Genomic DNA, 27093 nt, shown 5'->3' with positions numbered 1-27093 from the left:
TTATATCCACCAACTCCTGAGTTGCGTGGTGGAATGATGGGCCCTCCCACTTAGAATCACTGAGCATTAACAATGGGAGTGTTGGTCAATGAGATTATCATGCCCAATTCTTCTCTCCCTCCTATCTATAGAATTATAATCCCCTTCCTACAGCTTCACAGGGAACACACTATTTCTCCGCCCCTGAACACTGGGCTGAGTCATTGATTTGGCCGATGCAGACACGACATGAGTAAGATATAAATGTGCTTGTGCATTTGGCTTGCCATCTTTTGTTCCTGCCACAGGCCATGAGAAGAACTTGCCCTGTGAAGTCACTGGTTCAAGGAGGATAAAGGCCACACGGGGCAAACCAAAATCCAACTCGCTACCTGGAGCCAAACCCAGTCAACCTGCAGCCTAAACTAGAGCTGCCTTGGCCAGCTCATATCACCACGAGCTAGAAATACATGCATGTGTTGTAAGCCACCGAGACTTAAGAGCTATTTGTTATGCAGCACTCCTGAGTAAAAACCTTACTAATACCACTTCTGGTTTTACAGATGAAATCATTTACTGACTGTGATATCAGACTAGACAGTTTTTGGTCTCACTTTTTTTCTTCTGTAAAATGTGAATACGATACCTGTCTTATCTTGCTCTTATGCATGTGTGCTCAGTTGCGTCAGACTCTCTGCGACCCCATGGACTGTAGCCTGGGGTCCTCTGTCCATGGGGATTCTCCAGGCAAAAATACTAGAGTGGGTTGCCATTTCCTCCTCCAGGGGATCTTTCAAATCCAGGGATCGAACCCAGGTCTCCTGCATGGCAGGCGGATTCTTTACCATCTGAGCCACCAGGGAAGCCCATATTTGCTTGCTATTTATTGATAAGGAAAGGAGGTACCTTATCCCAGCTCCAGGAGGCTGGAACGATTTTACTCCACAGTTGGTAAAGGGTGGTGGTGACATGGCCATAAATAAAGACCCAAATAGCTGCTGTGTGTGGAGCACTTGGAGAAGGCGATGGCATCCCACTCCAGTACTCGTGCCTGGAAAATCCCATGGATGGAGGAACCTGGTAGGCTGCAGTCCACCGGGTCGCTAAGAGTCGGACACAACTGAGCAACTTCACTTTCACTTTTCACTTTCATGCATTGGAGAAGGAAATGGCAACCCACTCCAGTGTTCTTGCCTGGAAAATCTCAGGGACGAGGGAGCCTGGTGGGCTGCCGTCTCTGGGGTCGCACAGAGTCGGACACGACTGAAGTGACTTAGCAGCAGCAGCAGTGGAGCACTTAATCCCAGCCTCTGCACCAAGCACCCTGCACATATTGTCTTCTTGGACTCTCCCAACAGCCTCCCTAACACTGGCCTCGTTTAGCCATGAGACATGATGCTCCCTTTCCTCCTGGGTGCCCAGTATGGCCGCATTTCCCAGATTCCCTGACAGTCAGGTGCAACCAAATATCTGTGTTCTGCAACAGGGAATACAAGAGGTGGTATTCCATGTGTCCTTCCAGGCCAGGCCCATAAAAACTTCCCCTGCAATGCTCCCTCTTCTCTTCTGACAGTAGATAGAGAGAATCCAGCTGACGATTTTGAAGCCTAAAGGATGCTAGAGGCACAAAACAAAAAGAGCTTGAGAGTATAAACCCTGCTCCACGTAAAAGCCTATCCGCTCAATACAGTTGTCCTTTGGTTCCAGGACCCCCAAGGAGACCAAAATCCCTTTATAAAATGGTGTAGTATTTGTATATAAATAGTAGTTGTATATACATATCTATATGTATATTCAAACATATTTTCTTGAGCTCCGGAATCACTGTGGACAGTGACTGCAGCCATGAAATTAAACGACGCTTGTTCCTTGGAAGGAAAGCTATGTCAAATCTAGACAGCGTGTTAAAACACAGAGACATCACTTTGCCAACAAAGGTCCATATAAAAGCTATGGCCATGTGCGGATATGAGAGCTGGACCCTAAAGAATGCTGAGCCCAAAGAATCGATGCTTTTGAATTGTGGTGCTGGAGAAGACTCTTGAGAGTCCCTTGGACTGTAAGGAAATCCAACCAATCAGTCCTAAAGAATTGAAAGTCCTTCATTGGAAGGACTGATGCTGAAGCTGAAGCTCCAATACTTTGGCCACCTGATAAAAAAGGGCCGACTCTTTGGAAAAGACCCCTATGTTGGGAAAGATTGAAGGCAGAAGGAGAGGGGGCCTTCAGAGGATGAGATGGTTGGATGACATCACTGACTCAATGGACATGAATTTGAGCAAGCTCCAGGAAATAGTGAAGGACCGGAAAACCTGGCATGATACAGTCAAAGGAGTCACAAAGAGTCGGACATGATTTGGTGACTGAACGACGACAGTATTTGTGTATATAACCTAGCCTCTTTAAATCGCCCCTGGATTACCTATCATGCCTAATCCAATGCAAATGCTGTGTAAATAGCTGCTGGTGCATGGCAAATTCAAGTTTTGCTTTTGGTACTTTCTGGAATACTTTGTGGGGGAGGAATCTTTTTGATCCTCAGTTGGCTGAATCTGCAGATGTGGAAGGAATACAGAAGGCCACTGATACTCCTATTCTAGATTGTATAGATTATGAAATAAATTTAGGGTTCCTAACTTGCAGCTATTACCTGGGAAAACTGAAGTTCAGATTAAGTGATTCTAGGCAAGTTGCATAAAAATTGGGACTAGGATTCTAACTCAAACCTGGCTCTCCCCAGGTCCTATGATTCTAACTAATAAGCTATATTGTCTCTAGGCTAAGTAATACAAATACAAACAAATGGAAACAAACCTCCAGCTGGTGTAAAATCAGTGTTTTCCACACCATGCTGCCTCTCTTGGCTCTGGGATGCTGATCCACCCAGGGAGTAGTTTTGTGAAATGATACAGTTTTCTCCTATTTGGGCTTCCCTGTGGCTCAGACAGTAAAGAATCTGACTGTAATGTAGGAGACTTGGGTTCGATTCCTGGATGAGAAAGATCCCTTGAGGAAGAAGCGGCAACTCACTCCAGTATTCCTGCCTGGAGAATGCCATGGACAGAGGAGCGCAGCAGGCTAGAGTCCATGGGATCACAAAGAGTTGGACAGGACTGAGAGACCAACACTTGAGGGCAAAGGAAATCAGAGGGCAAGGACAGGTACGCCAGGGCGCTTTGCATAAGTGTCGTCTCATTTACTCTTCACAATAACCCCCTGGGGAGGCATTGTTATCCAGGGGCTCAGAGAAACTAAGCCGCTTGCTCAAGATTCCACAGCTAACAGGTGGCAAAACTGGGATTCACACCCAAGGCCGCCTGACTCCTAGTCTAGTGCTTGTCCTTCCATCGCCTGCCTAAGGGGTCACCATTTCCTGGTCTTTTTAATCCATTCCTCCGTTCATTCATCCGTCCTTCCAGTCGGTATTTGTTGGGTGCTTCCTACGGACCAGGCTCTCTGCTGGTCTCCAAGGAGGAGGACCAGGTCTGGGTGATCCCAGAAGGGCACCTAAGGCTCTAAAAAAAAAAAAAACAAAAAACAAAAAACAATACACCCGTGGAGGATTCATGTCAATGTATGGCAAAACCAATACAGTATTGTAAAGTAAAATAAAGTAAAAATAAAAATTAAAAAAAAAATAACAATGGGATTTCCCTGGCAGTCTAGTGGTTAAAATTTTGTGGCTCCACTGCAGGGGTTGGGGGTTCAATCCCTGGTCGGGGAACTAAGATCCGGCAAGCCTCAGGGCACAGCCAAAAAGAAATAAAGGAGCACTTACTCTAAAGTGCTCATCCCGCCATCCCAGGACCCTGACATTTTGATTCCTCCTTAAATTAGGTGTCTTAGGGAAATGTTTTCCTTCATCCTAGTCCCAGAGCTGACAGAGCAGTGAGCAAAACTAGAAGTGAATTCTGTCCTCAGAGAACTCACAGCCTAGAGAAGACAGACAAGCGACCAACATCCCAGTTACTATTGCAAATCACCCCAACCATAGTCGTACCGTTAAACCGTGTCATTTTATTACGCTATCTATCGGTCTGTGGTCAAGGGTTCGGACAGGCACGGAGGAGATGCTTTGTTTCTGTTCCACAGTGTTTGGAGATTCAGCCTGAAGATTTGCAATTTAGGAATGGCAACAGGTAGAGCAAGAAAGCGTCTGGAGCTTGGTCACTCCCAGCTCTGGCAAGCTGGGACTGTGTGGACCAGAAACTGCGTGTGGCCTCCATGTAAGGCCTGGGCTTCTGGCCAAAGTGGTCATTACTCAGCCCAGATCCACAGGAAGCACAGAGAACCCCATCTCCCCATGGAAGGAGTACCAAAGTATTGGTGGGTATTTTAAAAACCAGCACAATGACAAAAATGAATGAATAATTCTTCTATAGAGGAAAGGAACATAATTCTATGAAGATGCATAACAAAGGATTCTTGTGGGGGCATTCAGTGGTAGCAGCAAATATACCTTAGACCATTCATTCATCCAACATGTACTGAGCACCCACAAACCACCAGGCCCTCGGCTGGCCATAGGAAGAGTCCCCCTGGGAGAGGGGTGCAGGTCAGCCCCTGCTTTGCGTGGCTTATGAAACAGCCCTATAGGTGGTGCTGATCCACCCACAGAACTGGTCCAAATGTATGTGTCCATCCTGCACTCCTCACACGTACTTGCCCTGGGGAAAAGGTTGAGGGTGTGACAGGAGGTGTCACCCTTGACCTTGGAGAAATATTTGTCCTTTGTGCTGCTACCAGAAGTAGCACCATTATTATTATCAGGAACACATGGTGATCAATGTCCTTAATACTCCCTGGCATTTGTAAAGAGATTATGGGTTCCAAAGCTCTTTCACACTCTTCACCTCACCTCGAGCCTACAAGGGCAAGCAACCCCAATGCTCCCATTTCACAGATGAGAAAACTGAGCTCAGCAAGGTTAAACCTAGGGTGTGCCCCACATCAAACAGCCAACGATGGCAGCTCTGCATGGCATGTGCCTGAAGGGTCCCGTTTCCTCCAAATCCATGCCTTTCCCCTGCCATCCCTCCATCCTTATTTGCCTTCAGAGCCAACCACGTAGAAATAAATGACTACAGTTCTTATGCACCTCGTGGTCTATAATGCACTCTGTCTGTCTTAGCTTTCTAGCACTCTAGAACAGAGATAGACGTGGTCTCACCTTCACCTTGCAGATCAAGCTCAGGAAGGTAAAGTGATTTTCTCAAGGTCACTCCTCAAGTGAACTCAAGTGCCCATCAGTCTGCCTTGAAGCCAGCTTGGGCATCTCTGCACTGGGAATGATTTCACCACCTTCACCCTCAGCTCCTGTGGTACTAACCTTTGTCCCCAAGATGCTGCACCAAGTTGGATGCTCGGTGACGCAGACTAAGGTGCTCTGCCCTTGCCTGTGACGGGGTGAATATTCACCGTCGTCACCAGCTTGGGGGAAGGCGCCTGGCTGATGTTATCAATTATGCATGGTGCTGCGCTAAGCCCAGTACCCTGGGAATTGAGGCGAGAAAAGGCGATGGGAGAGTGGGAGCAGCCGCACCGGGGGGTCACTTGCCTCTTGCTTAACCCTTTCCCTGCTGCCTCCTCCCTGGTGACAAGAGTCTAGGCCTGGAGTTCTGTCCTGCGTGTCTGCCAGGGTGTGTGTCGGGCAAGCAACAGCTGGATTTCCGCTCAGCGGTGTCTCCACGCCCCAGCCGGGTCAGCCAGCCTCCGCGGCGTTTCCATTCATTTCAGGCCTCATTAGTGTCCGCAGCTTGGATTTACACAGATGTAAATCAGGTCATTAGCACCTCGTGCCTTGGTGAGGAGGTGTGGCCAAAAGGGAATTTCAGGGCAGAATTTAAGGGGGGGTGGGGATAGGGAGCAAACTTTGAGCCCAACTTTAATGTTTAACCTCTCGGACAATAGGATTGCAAGCCTTCCCCGCCAATATCCCAGGCAGTTTCTTGGGTGAAAGAAATGATAAATACAAGTAGATAACAGATGGGGCTGGGTGGGAGGAAACGGACTGCTAAATAATACATCAGATCCTGGGGTGGGGGGCGGCCAGCCTGCGCCAATAGGAAGCAACTTCTCCAGAGAAAGGCTTTCAGGAGTCCTTGGTTCCCTCCCTCACCACACTTCACCCTGCCTTTGTCTGGGAAGAGGAGACCCAGAATCCTGTTAACACAGTGTTAAATCGTGGAGTGGAGTGGAGGGGGGCCAGGATTGAAGGGAAGGCCATTCAAGGAGGGAGGAAGGAAGAGAGAGAGAGAGAGAGAGAGAGAGAGAGAAAGAAAGAGAGAGATCCCATTCTGGTAAATTATTAACAACAGCAACAAAAATGTCTCTTTCTTAAAAAAAAAAAGAAAAAAATTGCCCAGCAGAACTTTCAAGTTCTCTAATTTGGAAAGTCAAAAGTTTAACTGGGCGCCAGGGCCCAGACTGCCAAGACTGGATTTTGGCCGAGTCATGCTGGCCGTGCATGACCTGCCACCCCAGCCATATCCCTCCTGGGAAGACAGTGGTGGCCGGTGACCGCGGGTGAAGTCCGCGGGATGCAGGACAGGAAGACTCCAGCGCCTCTCATCCTGGGTGCTGACCCTGCACAGGACTTCACAAAACCGCCGAGTGTGTTATCAGGTTGGTCTCAAGTCAAGACAGCAGAAGCATCCATTTTGGAGTCAAAACCGGGTTTTCATGCTGGTTTGGTCATGCTCTGCTGTGTAACCTTGCTCCGAGTCACTGAGCTTCTCTGCGCCAGCTCACTGAGTTATAGAATGGAATCAACAAACTGCTTTTATAGAGTGAATGCCAGGATTGGACACAGGCTATGTCAGAGGTGGGCAAGCTACAGCCAGTAGCTAACTGCTGCCTGTTTGTTTTTTAAATAAAGTTTTATCATATCCATATGATTCCTGATTGTCAATGGCTGCTTTGGGGCTATAACAGCAGAACTGAGAAATGGCAGCAGAGACTGTATGGTCCCGAAAGCCTAAAATATTTACTCTCTAGCCTTTCACAGAGAACTGTTGTCAACCTTTAGGATAGGTGAAGGATATACCTGGTTCTTCATGGAAGTTGAACAAGTGCCAGAGGTGGTGGTGAATTTCATTAATAACACCCTGAGCCATTCTGGGCTTTGTCTTTCATTTTTGGAAGACTGGAGCTCATTTCCCACTCAAAGCCCCATATCTGCACATGAGCTATGTGCTGGTAACAACCCTGGGGATGGGGGCGCGCTTTCCTGATGCTCCTGGGTGCACAGCAGGTGCTAAGGACAGCACCCCTCACCCCTGACAGGACTAGGAGGGGGCCATCAAGTCACTTGACTGAGGGCCACCCTGGAGCCCAGGAAGAAGAAATTCCAAAGAGAGGAGAGAAGCAGGTGGGAGAAGAAGAGGTCCAGAAGGCAGACCCATGGATGCAGGATCTCCATTCTGAACGCTCCGGTGTCTGTCTGGGGATGAGGAACAGAAGGAAGTGAGCCCCTCTTCTAGATGACAGCTGGAGCCCAGCAGGCTGAGCTGCTTGACTGCAGGACAGTGAAGATTCTCCCCACAGAGGGAGCAGGACAGTTCCAGGGCCAGCGCCGTTCACTTCGCTCCCACCTCTGGAACTGACCACCCAGTGCGGGAGTTTAGCGGATCTGCACACAGTCAACTAAGGGTTGAATTTGGCCAACCCAGAGCCCCTCTCTGTAAGCGTCGCTTGGCTGGTAAGAACTCCTTCCCCGGGCACAATTTGCCCTTCTCACCATGTGCATCTCGTTTAATTCTCCGGGCACCTCTCCTGGTCAGCGTTGACTATTTTACACCCAAGGAAACTAAGGCTCATGAGCAGAGATGAAATCTCTGCCCTCCAGGACTGAGCAACAGAACTGGGCGGAAGCCCTCAAAGGCCTGTCTGCTGCCTTTCTTCCTTTCAGCTCACTTTATGTGACGTCTGTGCACTGGCCTGGGTAGCATGAATCACTCTCCCAGAGCAGCAACTTGAAAAGGAGCCTCTCCAGCCCTGCCCACAAATACCTCCAGCGGCTCCCGGGCTGTTTGACCTCCTGCTGGCCTTGCCCTACAGGCCCTGCCTGCAAGAACTGCAAAGAGCCCAGAGAAAGCCTCCTGCCAGGAGCACCAGGGGTTGACGCACCAGCTTCAAGTTCACAAGGACCATTGTTGTTCAGTCACTGAGTCGTGTCCGACTCTTTGTGACCCCACGGACTGCACGCAGCACTCCAGGCTTCCCTATCCTTCACCATCTCCCGGAGTCTGCTCAAACTCATGTCCATTGAGTCAATGATGGTGCCATCCAACCATTTCATCCTCTATTGCCCCCTTCTCCTACTGCCTTCAATCTTTCCAGCATCAGGTTCTTTTCCAGTGGGTCAGCTCTTCACAGCAGGTGGCCAGAGTATTAGAGCTTCAGCAGCAGTCCTTCCAATGAATATTCAGCGTTGATTTCCTTTAGGATTGACGGGTTTGATCTCCTTGCTGTCCAAGGCACTCTCAAGAGCCTTCTCCAGCATCACAGTTCAAAAGCATCAATTCTTCGGTGCTCCACCTTCTTTATGGACCAATTCTCACATCCATACATGACTACTGGAAAAACCATATCTCTGACAATAAGGACCTTTGTCAGCAAAGTGATTTCTCTGTTTTTAAATATGCTGTCTAGGTATAGCTTTCTTTCCAAGGACCAAGAGTCTTTTAATTTCATGGTCCATATGCCCACCAGATTACACAAGCTGCAAGTGCCAAATCCATGGACCCTAAACAGTGGCCTTGGCACCAAGTGTCAAGCACCCACTGTGTTTCAAGCATTCAGTTAAAGACTTTATACACATGAATACAGCAGTTCTCAAAGTCCCCAGACCTTTTCAAGATGTCTACAAGGTCAAAACTATTTCACAATATCTTTGTAAAATTACTAAGATATTATTTGGTTTTTTACTCCCATTCTCTCTTAAGTATACAACAAAATTTTCCAAGAAGCTCCATGATGTGTGATGGTGTCATCATCTGTTGGACAATGTGATGTGTTTTCTAGAATTTTCTAACGTGAGGCATTGGAGTGGGCAATAATTTTTTAATTGTAATTTTAAATTTATATATATGCTGCTGCTGCTGCTTAGTCCCTTCAATTGTGTCAGACTCTGTGTGACCCTACGGACTGCAGCCCACCAGGCTCCTCGGTTCATGTGATTCTCCAGGCAAGTGCATAGGAGTGGGTTGCCATGCCTTTCTCATCAGTTCAGTTCAGTCACTCAGTTGTGTTCCACTCTTTGCAGCCCCATGGACTGCAGCACGCCAGGCCTCCCTGTCCATCACCAACTCCCAGAGTTTACTCAAACTCAGGTCCATTGAGTCAGTGATGCCATCCAGCCATCTCATCCTCTGCTGTCCCCTTCTCCTCCCGCCTTTAATCTTTCCCAGCATCAGGGTCTTTTCAAATGCATCAGTTCTTCACATGAGGTGGCCAAAGTATTGGAGTTTCAGCTTCAGCATCAGTCCTTCCAAAGAATATTCAGGACTGATTTCCTTTAGGATGGACTGGTTGGCTCTCCTTGCACTCCAAGGGACTCTCAAGAGTCTTCTCCAACACCACACTTCAAAAGCATCAATTCTTCAGCACTCAGCTTTCTTTATAGTCCAACTCTCACATCCATACATGACCACTGGAAAAACCATAGCTTTCACTAGATGGACCATGTTTGGCAAAGTAATGTCTCTGCTTTTGAATATGCTATCTAGGTTGGTCATAACTTTTCTTCCAAGGATCAAGCATCTTTTAATTTCATGGCTGCAATCACCATCTGCAGTGATTTTGGAGCCCAAAAATACAAAGTCTGTCACTGTTTCCAGTGCTTCCCGTCTATTTGCCATGAAGTGATGGGACCAGATGCCATGATCTTCGTTTTCTGAATGTTGAGTTTTAAGCCAACTTTTTCACTCTCCTCTTTCACTTTCATCAAGAGGCTCTTTAGTTCCTTTTCACTTTCTGCCATAAGGGTGGTATCATCTGCATATCTGAGGTTATTGATATTTTTCTCGGCAGTCTTGATTCCAGCTTGTGCTTCATCTAGCCTGGCATTTCCCATGATGTACTCTGCTTATAAGTTAAATAAGCAGAGTGACAATATACACCCTTGATGTACTCCTTTTCCTATTTGGAACCAGTCTGTTGTTCCATGTCCAGTTCTAACTGTTGCTTCCTGACCTGCATACAGATTTCTCAAGAGGCAGGTCAGGTAGTCTGGCATTCCCACCTCTTGAAGAATTTTCCATAGTTTGTTGTGATCCACACAGTCCAAAGCTTTGGCATAGTCAATAAAGCAGAAGTAGATGTTTTTCTGGACTCTCTTGCTTTTTTGATGATCCAGCAGATGCTGGCAATTAGATCTCTGGTTCCTCTGTCTTTTCTAAATCTAGCTTGAACACCTGGAAGTTCATGGTTCATGTACTGTTGAAGCTTGGCTTAGAGAATTTTGAGTGTTACTTTACTAGCGTGTGAGATGAGTGCAATTGTGCGGTAGTTTGAGCATTCTTTGGCATTGCCTTTCTTTGGGATTGGAATGAAAACTGACCTTTTCCAGTTCTGTGGCCACTGCTGAGTTTTCCAAATTTGCTGGCATATTGAGTGCAGCACTTTCACAACATCATCTTCCAGGATTTGAAATAGCTCAACTGGAATTCCATCACCTCCATTAGCTCTGATGCTTCTTAAGGCCCACTTGACTTCACTTTCCAGGATGTCTGGCTCTAGGTGAGTGATCACACCATCATGACTATCTGGGTCATGAAGATCTTTTTTGTATAGTTCTTCTCTGTATTCTTGACACCTCTTTTTAATATCTTCTGCTTCTGTTAGGTCCATACCATTTCTGTCCTTTATTGAGCCCATCTTTGCCTGAAATGTTCCCTTGGTATCTCTAATTTTCTTGAAGAGATCTCTAGTCTTTCCCATTCTGTTGTTTTCCTCTATTTCTTTGCACTGATCGCTAAGGAAGGCTTTCTTATGTCTCCTTGCTATTCTTTGGAACTCTGCATTCAAATGGATGTATCTTTCCTTTTCTCCTTTGCCTTTTGCTTCTCTTCTTTTCACAGCTATTTGTAAGGCCTCCTCAAACAACCGTTTTGCCTTTTTGCATTTCTTTTTCTTAGGGATGGTCTTGATCCCTGCCTCTTTCCATAGTTCTTCAGGCACTATGTCTATCAGATTTAATCCCTTGAATCTATTTCTCACTTCCATTGTATGATCATAAGGGATTTGATTTAGGTCATACCTGAATGGTCTAGCGGGTTTTCCCTACTTTCTTCAATTTCAGTCTGAATTTGGCAATAAGGAGCTCATGATCTGAGCCACAATCAGCTCCCGGTCTTGTTTTTGCTGACTATATAGAGCTTCTGCATCTTTGGCTACAAAGAACATAATCAATCTGATTTCAGTGTTGACCATCTGGTGATATCCATGTGTAGGGTGTTCTCTTGTGTTGTTGGAAGAGGATGTTTGCTATGACCAGTACATTCTCTTGGCAAAACTCTATTAGCCTTTGCCCTGCTTCATTTTATACTCCAAGGCCAAACTTGCCTGTTTCTCCAGATGTTTCTTGACTTCCTACTTTTGCATTCCAGTCCCCTATAATGAAAAGGACATCTTTTGGGGGTGTTAGTTCTAGAAGGTCTTGTGGGTCTTCATAGTTCTAGGTTTTGTAGGCCTTCCTTTTTAAGTTTTAATTATTTATCCTTGATATTTTGGCTGCACCGGGTCTTCGTTGCTGTGTGTAGGCTTTCTCTAATTGTAGAGCCTGGTCTTTTCTCGTTGCCATGGCTTCCCTTGTTGTGGTATGCTGACTCTAGAGAGTGGGCTGAGAACTTGTGGCTCCGGGGCTTAGTTGCTCCGAGGCCTGTGGAATCTTCCTGAACTTGGGCGCAAACCTGTGTCCTTTGCATTGGCAGGCAGATTCTTAACAATAGGATCACCAAGGAAGTCCTTATATACCGTGTGTGTGTGTATGTATATATATATATATATATTTTCAGATTCTTTTCCCTTAGGTTATTACAAAATAGTGAGTGTTATTCCCCTTGCTCTAAGGTAGGTCCGTTTGGGTATGTAAATAATTTGTAAGAGTGTAAAGGTGTCATGAGATCACAAGGTTTGAGACCCACTGTACTAGTATCGTCTTTTTTTTAATCCCTCACAACAGTCCTGTGAGGTAGGTACTAGCCTCTCTAGTTTACAGATGAGGAAATAGACTCCCAGAGGTATAGCGATTCACCCTGGGCCACATAGCTGGGAAAGAGCTGAGCAGGTATTGCAGGCTGGCTCTGCCTAGGGCCAGTCATAACATCTTCAGGTCCATGTAGACAGGCCTTCACCCAGCTCTCCTAAAAAGACCACTTTGGTGGTAGGAATCAGGATCTGGGGGCCCAAAGTGGTTTTCTTGCCTGGTCCCTTTCCTTCTGAGAATTCAGGAAATGCCCGACTCTTTGGGCCTGTTTTGTGCTCATTTGAACAAGAAAAGGGGAGTGATCCCTAGGGTCGGGTGATCTCTGAGGTCATTTCCAGATTTTGAGATGGGCCCCCCAGGCCCAGAGCTCCAAGTCTCAACCTGGCAGGACAGAAGAGAGACGGGCCTCCTGGAATGGCCAAGGAAGCCACTGGATATACCACAGCTGCCCCTTGGCCTTCCTTCAGATTTCACTTCTCCCTTTTTTTTTTTTTTTTTTGAAGAAAGAGTCTAGTCAGATTTCAACCTCTGGCTATGCCAACAAGAAATTACTTAAAAAAAAAAAAAAAAAAAAACGAAAACAAAACCTTTCAACATTGAAAGGTCGGCCCAGCCTTCCTTGCCTTCCACTCTCGCGCTGCTAAGGGTCGTCTCCAGTGGCCTAGGCCAAGACTGGGCTTTATTTCTGGTGTGAATGCCAGAGGACAGCACCTGCTTGTCCCCTAAACAAACAGCACCCTTTGAGAGGGGACCAGCACCATCGCTGGCTAAGGAGCCCTGAGAAATAGAATCTCTGACTTTTGTTGAGTTGTGTGTGTGTGTGTGTTTCATTTTGTTCTGTTTTGGATATTGTGTTATCCTTGGAAATTGTGCTTTGGATTTGGATATTTTGCATGCTACAAAGGAGACTTGGGTGGCCCCGGGAAGGCCTGTATTCTTAGCTCACTCCCCTCCCGTTGGGCTTTTGTGAACCTGCTTCTTGTGTTGCTTTTATTGTTCTTACAGAGAGATCTGGGCTATAAAATAAAGGGATTGAATTTGTAAAAGGAAACAAATGAGGCCAGAACGAAGGTGCTCTGAAGAGCTAAGTTAGACCTGCCAGCAGCTAGTTTCGGTAGCCCTGGGGAACTGCATCCTCTTTCTCAGACAATGGCCAGGCCCCATTCACCAAGTCAGACCCTTCTGGGACTCATCTTTGAGCCCCACTTTTCCTCACTAGCTCAGCCAGGCCACCTCTGGGGTCTGTGGATCCTGTCTCCTTGACTGGTCTTACGTGTTTGGTGGCACAGAAGGAAAATGATTTGGGCACTTGGGAACAGGCCTGAGCTTGTACCCCTGTTTGCCTTCTGACCTTGGGCAAGCATGCCCCACGCTGCCCTGGCTCACCATCCACTCTCCCTGCTGACCGTCTCCCCACTCAAGGGCTCTCTCTCTCTCTCTGCTTGGTGACCGGAGGGCTTTCTCTGGTACCAAGGGAGCTTGTCCAGCCCTGGAGCCAGGCGACCAGAGTGCTCTGCCTTTAACCCCGCCAGAGAAAGCACCCACAAAGAGGGACCATGGCTCATAGACAAACATCTCAGTTCCCTTGTGCCTTTGTGGGGGATTGGTTGACACTGGGCACAAAATCCCCAGCAGGATTAAACCCCAGTTGTTCACAGCAACTCCTGTAACACCTCTTATTTCCCCACTTTTTCACTAATGCTTCCTGGGATCACATCCCAAATAAACTAGCTGCCCCCAAGTCCTTGTCTTGGGATCTGCTTTGCAGAGTGAGATCCAACTACAGCAGCGTATTTAAGCCCCAGGAGGCCTGTTTTCCCTAGTGTTAAATGCGGTGGCAACAGTCCCCTTATAGGGTTGTCAATAAACAATAATGTGTGGTCATCCTTAGCAAGGGGGTTCCTGTAGCTCAACTGGTAAAGAATCTGGGCAGGAGACCGTGGTTCGATTCCTGGGTCAGGAAGATCCACTGGAGAAGGGATAGGATACCCACTCCAGTATTCTTGGGCTTCCTTTGTGGCTCAGCTGGTAAAGATACTGCCTGCAATGCAGGAGACCTGGGTGTGGGAAAATCCCCTGGAGAAGGGAACAGCTATCCACTCCAGTATTCTGGCCTGGAGAATTCCATGGATTGTATAGTCCACGGGGTCACAAAGAGTCAGACACGACTGAGTGACTTTCATCCTTACAATGGCAAAATCCACAAGCTTCGGCTTTCTCCCTGCAAGTCTGCTGCAGGCTCTGCAGAACCGAGGTGGGTATTTTAAGAAGCCTCACTGTTTCCTCATCATCATGGGTTCATTTCCAGTGCACGCGCTCTAGAGTTTAGAGAATCCATGTTACACACTTGTCCTGAAACTCTCACTGGGGCCCTGTGACAAATGAAAACTGGCTACTGTAGAAAAGAAGGGACATGGAGGTCTCAGGTGAGAAGAGGAATTCACTATTCATTTGTCAGAAAGATTTCCGATCCTTTCAGAAGCAGCATGAAAGAACAGAGAGAGTTTGAATCCCGGCCTTTCATTTGGTGGCTGCAAAAGTTGAACAATTTACTTGATCTCCCTGTCATAGTGGAATTATAGCGAGGATTATAAGTCATGTCTGGACACCCGTAGACCAGAGTCCAGTCTATCATGGATGCAGAAATGAATGAGAGAGTATCTGCTGTCAAAGATCTTGGAATTTCATTGGGAGGTAGGATGGGACAGCGGAGTAGCAGAGCTGTGGGGGAGGAAGTGGGGAGGAGTTGGGGGGACCAGAACCTGGGACGCAATGTTTACTGAGCTTCTGCTGTGCACACGGCACCAGACAGTGCCTCTAGAGCAAACCAAAGAGAGTCCCACTCCTTTTCCACTTGTCTTATGAATCTACTGTCTTCCCCTCTCGCTTCCTTTGCTCCCTCCCTTCCCTCTTTCTTCCTTTCTTGCTTCTGTCCTTGCCATCCTTTTCTCTTCTTCTCACTCACATTCCTTCTTTCCTTTATCTCTAAATCTGCCTTCCCTGCCAGAATCAGAGGCCTCTAACCAGTAATATCACTTGTCCTCCAGGAAACCAGGGCCTTCCTGGTAGGTCAGATGGTCAAGAGTTTGCCTGCAATGCTGGAAACCCGGGTTCGATCCCTGGGTCAGGAAGATCCCCTGGAGATGGAAATGGCAACCCACTCCAATATGTTTGCCTAGAGAATCCCACAGACAGAGGAGCCTGGTGGGCTACAGTCTATGGGGTCACAAAGAGTCGGACACGATTGAGCAACTAACACACACATCCAGGAAATTACAAATCCAGGAGATTCTAAACCTTATAGATCCCATCAGTGTCAGCTGGAGGCAGGCTTTATCCACCCCGAGGGTATTTGGATTTGAATGAACGAAGGAGCATTACAACCTCTGAATTCATCAAATATCTTTTAGTTCCATTTTATATGGAAGGTACTCTGTAAAAACAGTGGTATGCTGAGGCCAGTTGTACTGTTTAGTAAGAGACAATGGTTAAATTTCCAGGAATTTTGCAAGTCGTTGATATCCCATGGGTAGCCCGAAATGGGCTGTGGTGAAGAGTATTTACACTTCAGCAATTGGCAAATACTGCAAATCCGGGATTTTCTTTTTCCTAGAGAGCTGGTGGTTAAATATTTACCAGGGCACTGTTGTATAAAACTCAAGTAACATGAGGGGGATAGATTTGTCTAGGCACAGGCCCTGCCTTCAAGGCGCTACACAGCAGGCCTGATGATGACTTATATTCCAGAGATAAATTTCGGTTTCCAGGTCACTCTTCTCCTCCAGCCTCAGTTTCCTGTCTGCTAACTGGGGATCCCAGTAATATCTCCTTTCCTTTCTCACTGGGTTGTTGAGTGACTCACAGGAAATGATGCACGCAAACGAAGCCGCGTTGCCATCTATACAGGGCTGTTCAAATCATCAGAGACACATCTGGAGATTGTGAGACTGTTCTCTCGAGTCTCAACAAGAGGTAATTTACCCCGACACAGGGCCAGCCTGATAATCAACTGGAAACCAAGATGAACTCTAATCAGGTTTTATCTCCCCTGGCTGGACTAGAAGGAGCCTGGCAACATACCCGTGTCTGCTACTTCTCAGCACTCCTCAGAGCACAGCTAAACAGATGAGGCAAGCACTGGGCTTGGAGTGGGGACACCCACAAGAGCTGGGCTCAGGGCTGGGGGCAGAGAAAGTTGTGTACTTCTGATCCGCTGTGGGGAGCCTGGGAGATGTGTCAGCTCTCTGAATGATTACATGAAATGTCTCTGATCGATGAGAAAGAATGATTAGGAGGAGCACGTGGCTTTGCTTGGAGTCTCCAAAGAAAGACTGGTCTAAAGAGCAAAACAGAAATGACTTACTTTATAGACTGGGAATTTCTCCCTGGGCCGCTGGCCAAGCAGTCATCTTTAAGGTCACCCAGTCAGTGGCTTGCCCCACCCCCCAGAGCCCCAGCACCGAGTTGGTCCATACACCCTTTTCCCTTCCACGGGAGTCCTGGGCCGTGGCCTTTACCTTTGGAACCACACACTCTGCAGCTTAATGATAGGAAAATACTCATGAATTTTTCTCTAATGATTTAATAGTCTGTCCTTCCCACCAAATGGTGAAGCCCTACAGGGCATGGAACACCATCAATGGCATCGGTCTCTCCAGAGCTTGGTGGTACCCCGGGAGTGCTCAGTACATCCTAAGAGCCTCTACAGAGTGCGGACTTGCCAGGGCTGAGACCACACTTAGCTCTAGAGGGGCAGCTCCTCTCCAGGGGACTCAGAAGGCAGCCGACCTGAGGTTGCTGGCTGGTTCCTACAAGGACCCCGTGAGAAGGGAGGTGGAGGTAGGTCCTTTCTAACGGAGGTGGAGGGAGGGTAACACACTTGCCCCAAAGCACCAAATTAAGTGGCAAAGCCAGAGCTCAAACTTGTCTGTCTCACAAGCCCATACTATCATAATATTTGGCAAAATGGAGGGGAAGCGGTGAGTTTCCTGAGTAAGTGGTCCTATGGCGTTTTCCCAGCTTAACGAGCTGAGAAACCAAGGGCACAGATGGTGAAGGTGACCTGCCCGCACTGTGGCAGGCAGCCTGTCCCCACCAGGAAGGTCCTGGGCGCTAGAGTGACCCGCGGCGAGCCGCAGGGAGCGGGAAGGGAGGCCCGGAAGGAGCAGCAGCACAGCCGCGGGGCAATCAGGCGTGCCCCGGTCGCTAGTGCGGCTCCGCTGGCCTCTTTGTCCTTTCCAGTAGCCTGGCTCTTACACCCAGTGTGACACAGTGGGCCTCTGCTTCTGATCTTTCTTCCTTCTTCCCTCTTGTTCATCTTCTTGAGTCCGGGCTAGTTCTAAGGTTTTGTTTTTTTCTGCTTCTCTCCTGTACTATCTGACTGTGCTCGGAGGCTCCTGGAACACGCAGTCAGAGAGCCCCCAGTGTGCTCTAAGGCCTGGGTCTTGTCCACTGATGTGGCGGCAGCACTGGCCTCCGAAGGATTAAGGGGAGCTGGTGGGGACGCCAGGTGGGCCTGGCCCAGTCCCCTGGGGCAGGTCCAGAGGCTCTGGGGACAGACCAGACACCAGGGATACAACAGAACTAAGATGAAGGCTGAGGGCTCTTGTTTCTCCCCCGGCCTGTCTACACTCTACTTCTCCTTGGCCGTTGAGGTCTACGGCCAGTCCTGGTCCCTTTGGAGTATCTAACCCAATCCTCCTTCCATCTCCCCTTCCTGGCCCCTCCAAACCTTCATGCAGGACCCAGTTCCCAACAGGAACGCCTTTCATATCTCCACATCCCTTTCGGGCCTGATCCTGTGCCAGGCACTCCCTGTGTAGCTGCCTGGTAAAATCCAAAACATAAATAATGAGTCATTTTTCAGTATAAGTGTGTCCCAAATATTGCTTGGGACATACTTATGCTTTTTTTTAAAAAATCCATTCATTGTTTATCTGAAATCCAAATTTAACTGGCATACTGACTTTTTTTTTCTTTTTGGCTGTGTGCCATGTGGGGTCTTAGTTCCCCAACCAGTAATCGAACCTGTGCCCCCTGCATTAGAAGCAGGGAGTCTTAACCACTGGACCACTGAGGAAGTGTCTGGTATACTGATTTTTTGTGTGTACAAACTCTAGCAGTCCTCGAGTTCGTTGATTAATCTTACTTCCGTTAATCCTCACAATAACTGTACCCAACAGTTATAATTAATAGTCTCACTTTACAGAAGAAGAAGCTGAGTACAAAGCTTACAAACAACAGTGCCAAGGTACCTACTCAGGGTTGTCATGGAAGAGTGAGTATGTGTTAGTTGCGCAGTTGTGTCTGACTTTTTTCAACCCCATGGACTATAGCCTGCTAGGCTCCTCTGTTCATGGGATTCTCCAGCAAGAATATTGGCGAGGGTAGCCATTCCCTTCTCCAGGGGTTTTCCAGACCCAGGGATCAAACCCAGGTCTCCTGCATTGCAGGCAGATTATTTACCATCTAAGCCACCAGGTCTGAGTCCAGTGCCCAAACTACACCTACTGTGCTGGATGAAGAGATGTGTCCTGAGTAAGCCTGAACTCTCTGAGGCCAGCCTGCAGTTACCTAACGTCTCCCTGCCTCAGTTTCCCCATCTGAAAGTAGTCATCATAGCAGTGTCTGCCTCAGAGAGGTGAGAATTGGAGAATTTCCTACACTAAGTCAAGGACTTCGATCAGTGCTTGCCCACGTTAATTGAAACTGCCCCTTTAGATCCAGACATTGATGACTCACCCATTGGCCCTTTTGTCAGAATCCTCACAGCACCCCAGGGAGGGAGACTAGGCAGGCCTTGCCCTCAGATTCCTTATGCCTGAGGCACAGAAAAGCCGTCGGGTTAGGTCCCCAGAGATTGGGATCAGAACCCCAGTGCACTGTTTCCTGGTCCAGTACTCATTTCCCTGTAAATCCATGAGCCAGTATCTTTATGGGGCCAGAGAAGAAGTTATCCAAAAAATTTAAAAAACTATTGTAGGAGTCCCCGGCCCTTAGTGAGGAGAACCAGGTTTTTATACTTCTATCTCACATTTTCCTCTTGGGAATGGACTGTGTGTATTTATGTCCATGAAACTAAAATCCAAAATAAGAAGCAATCTATTGGGTTCAGTCCATCAGAATGGACCCTGACCCAGTGGTGGATCAAGGTTCTGAAGACACTCTTCCCATAAACTAGGCGCTAACCCTGAAATGACAAGATATTCAGGAGGTCTAGGAGAGTGGGGTCCTGGGTGAAGGGCAGGGGCAGCTGAGGGCAGTATGCTAAATAGGACAGATATATATTTCAATATTTTAACAGCCAGCACAGTCATATCCATATGTGTTAGTGAACCTCAGACCCATTTATCAGGGTGTTCACCTAACAATCTGTCTCCACCCAGTAAAAAAAGAGAAGGACTGGGGGATGGTATGTTTGAGCCACATTTGGTTGAGTCCCTTGTAAACTCTGGAATAGTATGGGAATTATAACTACTGCAAATTGAACAGTCAGATATGCAGGCGCCAGTTCCTGCCAATCATAAGAGGTCCTTGCCACCAAAGTCTCATAAAACATCGTTAGTTCATGTTATTGTCATTTAAACAAGTCTAGAATAACTATGCGATGCTGCCTCAAACAGGAAGATTAACTGTGAAAGGCTTTCAGAAAGAGTCCTAGACTGGACCTCAGGGGGCTTCAATGCTAGACCAGTTCTGCCCTGGCTCTGAAAACTTGGGTAATCCATTCCTTGATTTTAGGTTTGTAGAATGAAAGAACTGGGTGGTGTATTAGCCATGGCTCTTTTGGTTGCAAATGAAAACAACCAACTCAAACAGGTTTAAGCCAAAATCTGGATTTATTAATTCACGTAACTGAAAAGTTCAGAGATTAATTTGGCTTCAGGTAAAGCTGGATCCAGGGGTTCAAACAAAAGTCCTGTGATTTTGTTTTTTCCTTTCAGTTTCATATTCAGTCATGCACACTCTGGTAACTCCAGGAGCTCCAGTCTGAAATTATCCTTACAGGCAATAATTCCATCAGAAATAGAACTTCTTTATCCCAATAGTGAAAAAAACAAACAAACAAACAAACAAACTCATTGAACTAGTGTGAGTCACTTGTGCATCCTAAATGAATCATTAGAATTGGAGGGATTCTAGAATATGCCCATTGGCCAGACCTGGATTATATGTCCAGCCCTTGGAGTCAAGGGTAGATCCAAAGGTCTGAGGGTGCCAGAGTGTTATTTCCCAAAGGGAAGTCAGGGTGCTGTAAGCAAACAAAGGGAGCAGGGATTCTGGGGAGGCATGAATAGCAGGTGTGCCCTCTGGATGGCTCTCAAGTGACTTTCGGTTCTAATGCCCACCAGGCTCCCCCGTCCCTGGGATTCTCCAGGCAAGAATACTGGAGTGGGTTGCCATTTCCTCCTCCATGAGATCTTCCAGACCCAGGGATCAAACCCGTGTCTCTTACATCTCCTGTATTGTCAGGCAGGTTCTTCACCATTAGCGCCACCTGGGAAGCTCATGCTCCAAATGACTCTCAAGGAACTTCCAGTTCTAAAAGTCTATGATTTTAGGAAATGAATTTTTCTGCTTTCTGTCCTTCAGTAGCTTACAAAGAAGGGTACGTGAAGGAGAGGGTAGTGTTCTCTTTGGGCTCCTTTCTGCTTCTTATTTCACCCATTTTATCATGTCACATGTCCCCTTGGGAGGAGAGCAAAACAGAGAGTTGACTTTGTGAAAAGTCAAAAAGCCACACTGCAGTGGGATCTATGGAAGACATTCTGGGTCAGCCTTTGCAAAGAGTATGTCTCCATGAAAGCAATTGCCGTGGCGATCATTATAAACCGGAGGGGTGCATGCTGTCAGCGTCCACTGCCATCTGAGAAGCCACATTTTCACTCAGAGAGCAGTATTCTGCTCATCTCCTTCCCTATAGCATTTACCCGGAAGAGCCCTCTGGTCCTTAAATCAAGTCTGGGCTGATTTGCATGCTGTAATGGTGACATGCATCGTCTGGCTCTAGCCAGATCCAAACACCAAATGGTGAACTTGTTTGAGAAAGTGCAGTTTTCCGAGCAACAGTAGAAGGGAAAATGTTAATAAAGGGCAGTTCGCTGAACGGAGGTTAAATACTTTCATACTTCTCAACTAACCCAGAAACTTCCCCGAATCCTCATTAAAAAAAAAAAGTTCTCTGTAATCTGATGTTTTACCTCATTAAATGCTGCAATTTGAGAATCAAGAAAAGGACTGAGTTGAAAAGTGGCACCTGGTTCAAGCCACCGAGCTGACTTGATGTCTGGTGTGCCTGGTTCGCCTGCAGGGGAGGGCTCAGGAGAGGCTCAGGGAAGTAACTGGGCAGGGTTCGAGATTCCCTGTGGCAACCAAGAGACCTTTGCCTCTCTGGGTTCCAACCCACAATGCCCACTCAGGTGGCTTCCTGCATAAGCCTCCACAGCTCCTGTCCCTGCCTTTGGCGGGTGTGCCGCCATGGTGAATTCTGCTGATGCTGCTGCTAAGTCGTTTCAGTTGCATCCGACTCTGTGCGACCCCATCAGGCTCCTCTGTCCATGGGAGTTTCCAGGCAAGAGTACTGGAGTGGGTTGCCATCGCCTTCTCTGGTTGAATTCTGAATCCTGGTTAAAGATTGAGAAATCCAGAAGCAGTTGGCCTCTCTTCTTTGGAAGCGTCTTGTACCCTTTCTTTCTGTCCCTGACTCATTTTCTCTTTCTGTCCAGGATTTCTACTATCTTCTTCTATATATTCCATTTTCTTTCCTTCCTCTGTGGCAGTACTAAAATTTCTAATAAGAAACTAGAGGAACAATTTGAAAAATTAACAGTGTAAGGCACCCAAAAGCATTGAGTTGGACACTTGAAATGAGGGAATTGTATATTTCAACAAAGTCGTGTTTTCAAAAGGGGAAAAAAAGAAAAGGCAAATGGATGGACCTAGAGATTATCATAATAAGTGAAGTCAGTCAGAGAAAGAAAGACAAATGCCTTATGACACAAATGCTATATGGAATCTAAAATATAATACAAATCAACAAATCAGAAACAAAAACAGACACACAGATATAGAGAACACACTTGTGGTTGCCAAAGTGGGGAGAGGGGTTAGAAACGAGAGTTTGGGATTAGCAGAGGCAAATTGTTATACAGGATGGATAAACAACAAAGTCCTACTGTACAGCACAGGGGACTATAGTCAACATCCTGTGATAAACTATAATGGAAAAGAATGTGGAAAGGAATATATATGGGTATAACTGAGTCACTTTGATGTACAGAAGAGATTAACACAACATCATTAGTCCACTATTCCTCAATAAAAATTAGAAAAGAGAAGGTAAGATCTACAAACAACCTGGTCGAATAGAAGGTTGAAGCTGCCTTTACATACCAACAACCCACATCCCCAAATGGAGACTGGGTTGTCCACTCACTTGGAGCCAGGACTGTTTGTCCTCCCTTCCGAAGTCCAAAATGACAGCTGAGTATGAGGTTATGGCCAAAACTGGGGAAACGATGTAAATGCTGTATCTGTGTCGGGTGACAGTCTTTCCACTGCCATGGAAAGTCCTGTCTCCTAGGTGTTTGGAACCTCAGAGGTTAAATGCAAGTAACAAAAGGTTTCTCTTTCTCAGAACTAGCTGGTTAAAAGGGCTATGATTCATATTTGTCAAGGAAAATCTGCTTTTATCTATCTGCTTTTCCTTGTTGACATCACTTCCTTCTCTCCATTTCTCAGAGGTGGCTCTGGGGTTTGGCAGCCTGAACACTGCAATTTACAGGGAAGTTGTACGCAGTCTCTTGTTTGGCTGCGGTGGCCACACTGGGAGAGACGTCTCGGAGCACCCCTTTGCTACCCCAGCCTTCAACACGCCACCTGCCCCAACTCACACACTCTCAGCTCTATAGGAAATTCACCACTTTATGGCCTCGCGTAAAAGTGCCATTCTGAATAAACACAAAAGCGATCAAATGCACTTGAGTTGTTGGTCTTAAATATCAGTCATGCTTCATCGCAGGCATGCGGGACCTGTTCCTCACCTGATATCGTCATATAAAAAGTGAGGGCCTTAGGGGCATCTTAATGAGGTGATAATGAGGAAAAAAAGGTTCTGGCTTGAGGGGGCCTGGCATTCACTGTAATGTTCAAAGTAGGTTTAATCTCATATCAGACTCCTTGCTATCCAATATTAAGAAAGAAGAGGGGAAGAGAAACGAAGATTGTATTGCGGTAGGTGTGTGTGTGTGTGTGCACAGTCACTGCTTCGAATTTTGCTTCTTAGTGTACTTTATTGTACTTGAAGACCTGCCTACAACATCACGAGGATTTTTTTTTTTTTTTTTTTTTGCAGATTACCCAAATCCTTGAGCAAGGAGCTTCCTTCTCCAACATCTAGAGCTCTTTATGTTCCTTCCTCTGCACGGATGCTGCCTTCCTGGCTCTATTACGCTGTTATTGTTTTTGCTTTGCTTTCTAAGATGCTCTTTGTTACTCTTGAAGACCTACCATTATTTCAAAACCTTTTTTCTTTATGTGATCCATTATGGAGCAATAGGGTGAGGGAGCTTCCTACTTTGCCATACAGATGGTCTTTATTCTCCCTTCCTCCTTTCTTTTCAGACACTTGGAATAACTAGGTCATTGAAGAAGTTCTTTGAAATGGGAAGTGACAAACTCTGTCCTTTCCTGAGTGATTTAACCTCTTTGGTGGAAAAGAAAGATCATCTAGAAACCAAGGTGGCATTGTTGTTACGATTGACCAAGAACAGCATTTGAGAACAGCATTTGAGTTAAATCATTCATTCATTTGTAACCTAAATGTTCCCTGGGGAGCATGAGAAGTCTTATTTATTTTTATACCAAAAATTGTTTGCTCGGAGTCTTCACCCATTTTACTAACAGGATTCCAGAGATTTTAAAAGAAGTGATTCTCCTATTCAAAGAATTCCAAGGTTTGTTAGTTGTACCTATGAGTCAGTCCTCATTTTCGCTCCCTTGCTGCCATTGCCAAATAATTCTGTCCATGGTCAATCATTCATCTATTCATCTGCACATCCATCCATCCATCCATCCATCCACCAGCCAACCATTCATCCATCCATCTATTCATCCATCTGTCTATCCATCTACCCCTTTGTCCATCCATCATTTATTCAACAACTATTTATTGAGCACTGAGTATGAGCTAGGTGTTCAGCTAGGTGATAACCTAGGGATATAGTGGTGAGTGTAGACATCTGCCCTCTGGGAGGATACAGTCTTGTGAATGATGTAAACAAAGAAATAAACAATTACTATACAGCGTCAGGTCCAATTCAGCGCTTATTGAGAGCACAGGATGGGGAATCCTGGCCAGAGGGACTAAGAGAAAGTCCACTATGGAAATGCTGTGCAAGCCAAGACCTAAAGGATATGAAGAAGGAGGAAGGGAAGTGGAACATTTTTCAGAAAATGAAACAATCCAAAACAAAAACTATGGGTACCTGTTACTCTAGTGGGCAAAGAAGTTTGCCTTGCTAAATCCTGAGCCTCTTAAATCATGATGGATTTTCATGTAGAAAGAACACAGATTTGGAGACAAACAGACATCAGTGTCTTAGGGCAATTTGCTTAAATCCTGCTTGGCCTGGATTGCCTCATTTTTAATAAGAGCAAGATAATAATTCCTAGCGTACAGCATTGTTGGGATGGTTAGATGTGTTTTAGGCAAAACTCCCAACACACGAGAAGCCTTCACAAATGATAGATTTTATGACTATGAAAAGCACAAAAACATATCAAGGTTCTTAAGGGTGGAGGTCGGGGTGGGGGAAAACTTCCTGGGAAGCTTTAAAAAAAAAAAAAGGACAAATAAACAAACACACCCAGGCTTCATCCCAGAGGTTCTGAGTCACTATGTCTGGGTGGGTCTCTAGCATCTGGCTTTTTCTAAAAGCTCTATAGGTGATTCTAATATTTGCCATGGTTGTGAATTGCTGCCTATTTCCATGCATGGAGCTGCCCAGGTTAAGTGCATGAAAACCACAACTGAGAACTTAGTAACCATGATTTAAAGTAACTATTAAACAGAGTTGGAACAGCCTGCTCATGGTCAGTAACCATCCTTCCTGGGTAATTGTGAAGCAACTTAGGGGTCAGTGAGAGTGGAGCTGCAGAATTTCTCAGGCTCTTAGAAATGATGTCTGTAAAAATGTCTGGCTTGAGTCAGAGTGGAATTTAGCTGTCATATTTCTCTTGACTGACCACCATAACCCTTTGGTAATTGATCTAGTAAATTAGTAACTCATACCATACAGCAGCTTAAACTTTCTAGAGTTCATGATTGCTTGCTGAAAATAGCCATCTGGCAGTTGAATTTCCAGTGTAGCTAGTACAGAAGAATTCAGGGCAGGCATTTGCTTGTGAAAAGTCTCAATATTTCAACCTCCAGCCTGAAATTTTAGTTGTTCAGGGTGAAATTCTTAAGGGTATGTTTGTAAATGTTCCCGGCTGGCTCTTTGCCTCTCGTTCCCTCCCTCCTTGGACGACAGTACAACGCAACATGGGTAATGTCTGGATTTGCCTAGAGCTTGGGGGAAGTCACTACCTACAAACTGCTGGAAAAGTCTCAGGAATGAGTAAGCTTTGAGCTTCAGAGGTGTCCATGTTATTCTGGAGATAGAAGGAAAAACTAAATATTCGTGATCTGGCCTGAACCAATCCAGAAAGAATAAACCTAATATCTAACCTGCTCCAAATGTGATTCGAGATACCTGCCTGAGAACCACCTGGGGGAGCTGAGCAAACATGCAGAGTCCTGGGCATCATCCCAGCCTTACGGAATCTGAATTTCTGGGGATGAGGGCCAAAGCTTGCTAACAATGTTTGTAGTTACAACTGCCTTGTAAGAAGTGAAAAGTTCATTTTAGTACACCTTTATTTTGCCACAAATAGAATTTTATTTCTGCTTTCACACTCAGAAAAGAACTGTCCAGGTTAAGAATGTGAGACTCAAAGACACTCATTTCTTTCTTTTAATTTTTCATTTATTTTTGGCCGAGCAGCATGTGGGATCTTCCATGACCAGGGATGGAACCTGCACCCCCTGCAGTGGAAGCTCAGAGTCTTAACCACTGGACCACCAGGGAAGCCCCTGAAGTCACCCATTTCTGCTCCTGCTCCTTTGCTAATTCCCATAGAGAAGTCCCATTGGCCTTTTCGACTTCTGTTTTCTTTTCCATATGGCACACTAAGAAGTTTCATAATTTAAAAATGAATGATAATTCCTACCCTCCTTACCTTAAAGACCAAATAAGGAAATGGGCATGAAAATACTTTGGAAACTAAAAATACAAAGTTCTATTAGTGCAGTTATTTCATACGTGAGGGATCTGCAGTTCAAGACACCCAGCTAATGAGTTTCCTGGCCAAATGCTCATCACACTAAGAAATTTTGTTGTTGTTGTTTCTTTTATTGAAAAGCAGGAGGATATTTCCTTACATCCTCAGTTCAGTTCAGTCGCTCAGTCATGTCTGACTCTCTGCGACCCCATGGACTGCAGCACACCAGGCCTCCCTGTCCATCACCAACTTCCGGAGATTGCTCAAACTCATGTCCGTCGAGTTGGTGGTGCCATCCAACCATCTCATCCTCTATCATCCCCTTATCCTGCCTTCAATCTTTCCCACCATCAGGGTCTTTTCCAGTGAGTCAATTCTTCGCATCAGGTGGCCCAAGTATTGGGACGTCAGCTTTAGTATGAGTCCTTCCAATAAATATTCAGGACTGATTTCCTTTAGGATTGACTGGTTTGATCGATCTTCTTGCAGTCCAAGGGACTCTCAAGGGACTCTCATCTCACCCTAAGCCTAAATATGATGTTTCAGATATTGAAAAAAAAAAAAAAAACGACAGGCAGGGATCA

This window comes from Capra hircus, chromosome 26 (genome assembly GCF_001704415.2).
Source record: "Capra hircus breed San Clemente chromosome 26, ASM170441v1, whole genome shotgun sequence".
Taxonomy (NCBI): Eukaryota; Metazoa; Chordata; class Mammalia; order Artiodactyla; family Bovidae; genus Capra; species Capra hircus.
The sequence above is the reverse complement of the archived record's forward strand: the minus strand, read 5'-3'. Positions refer to the sequence as shown.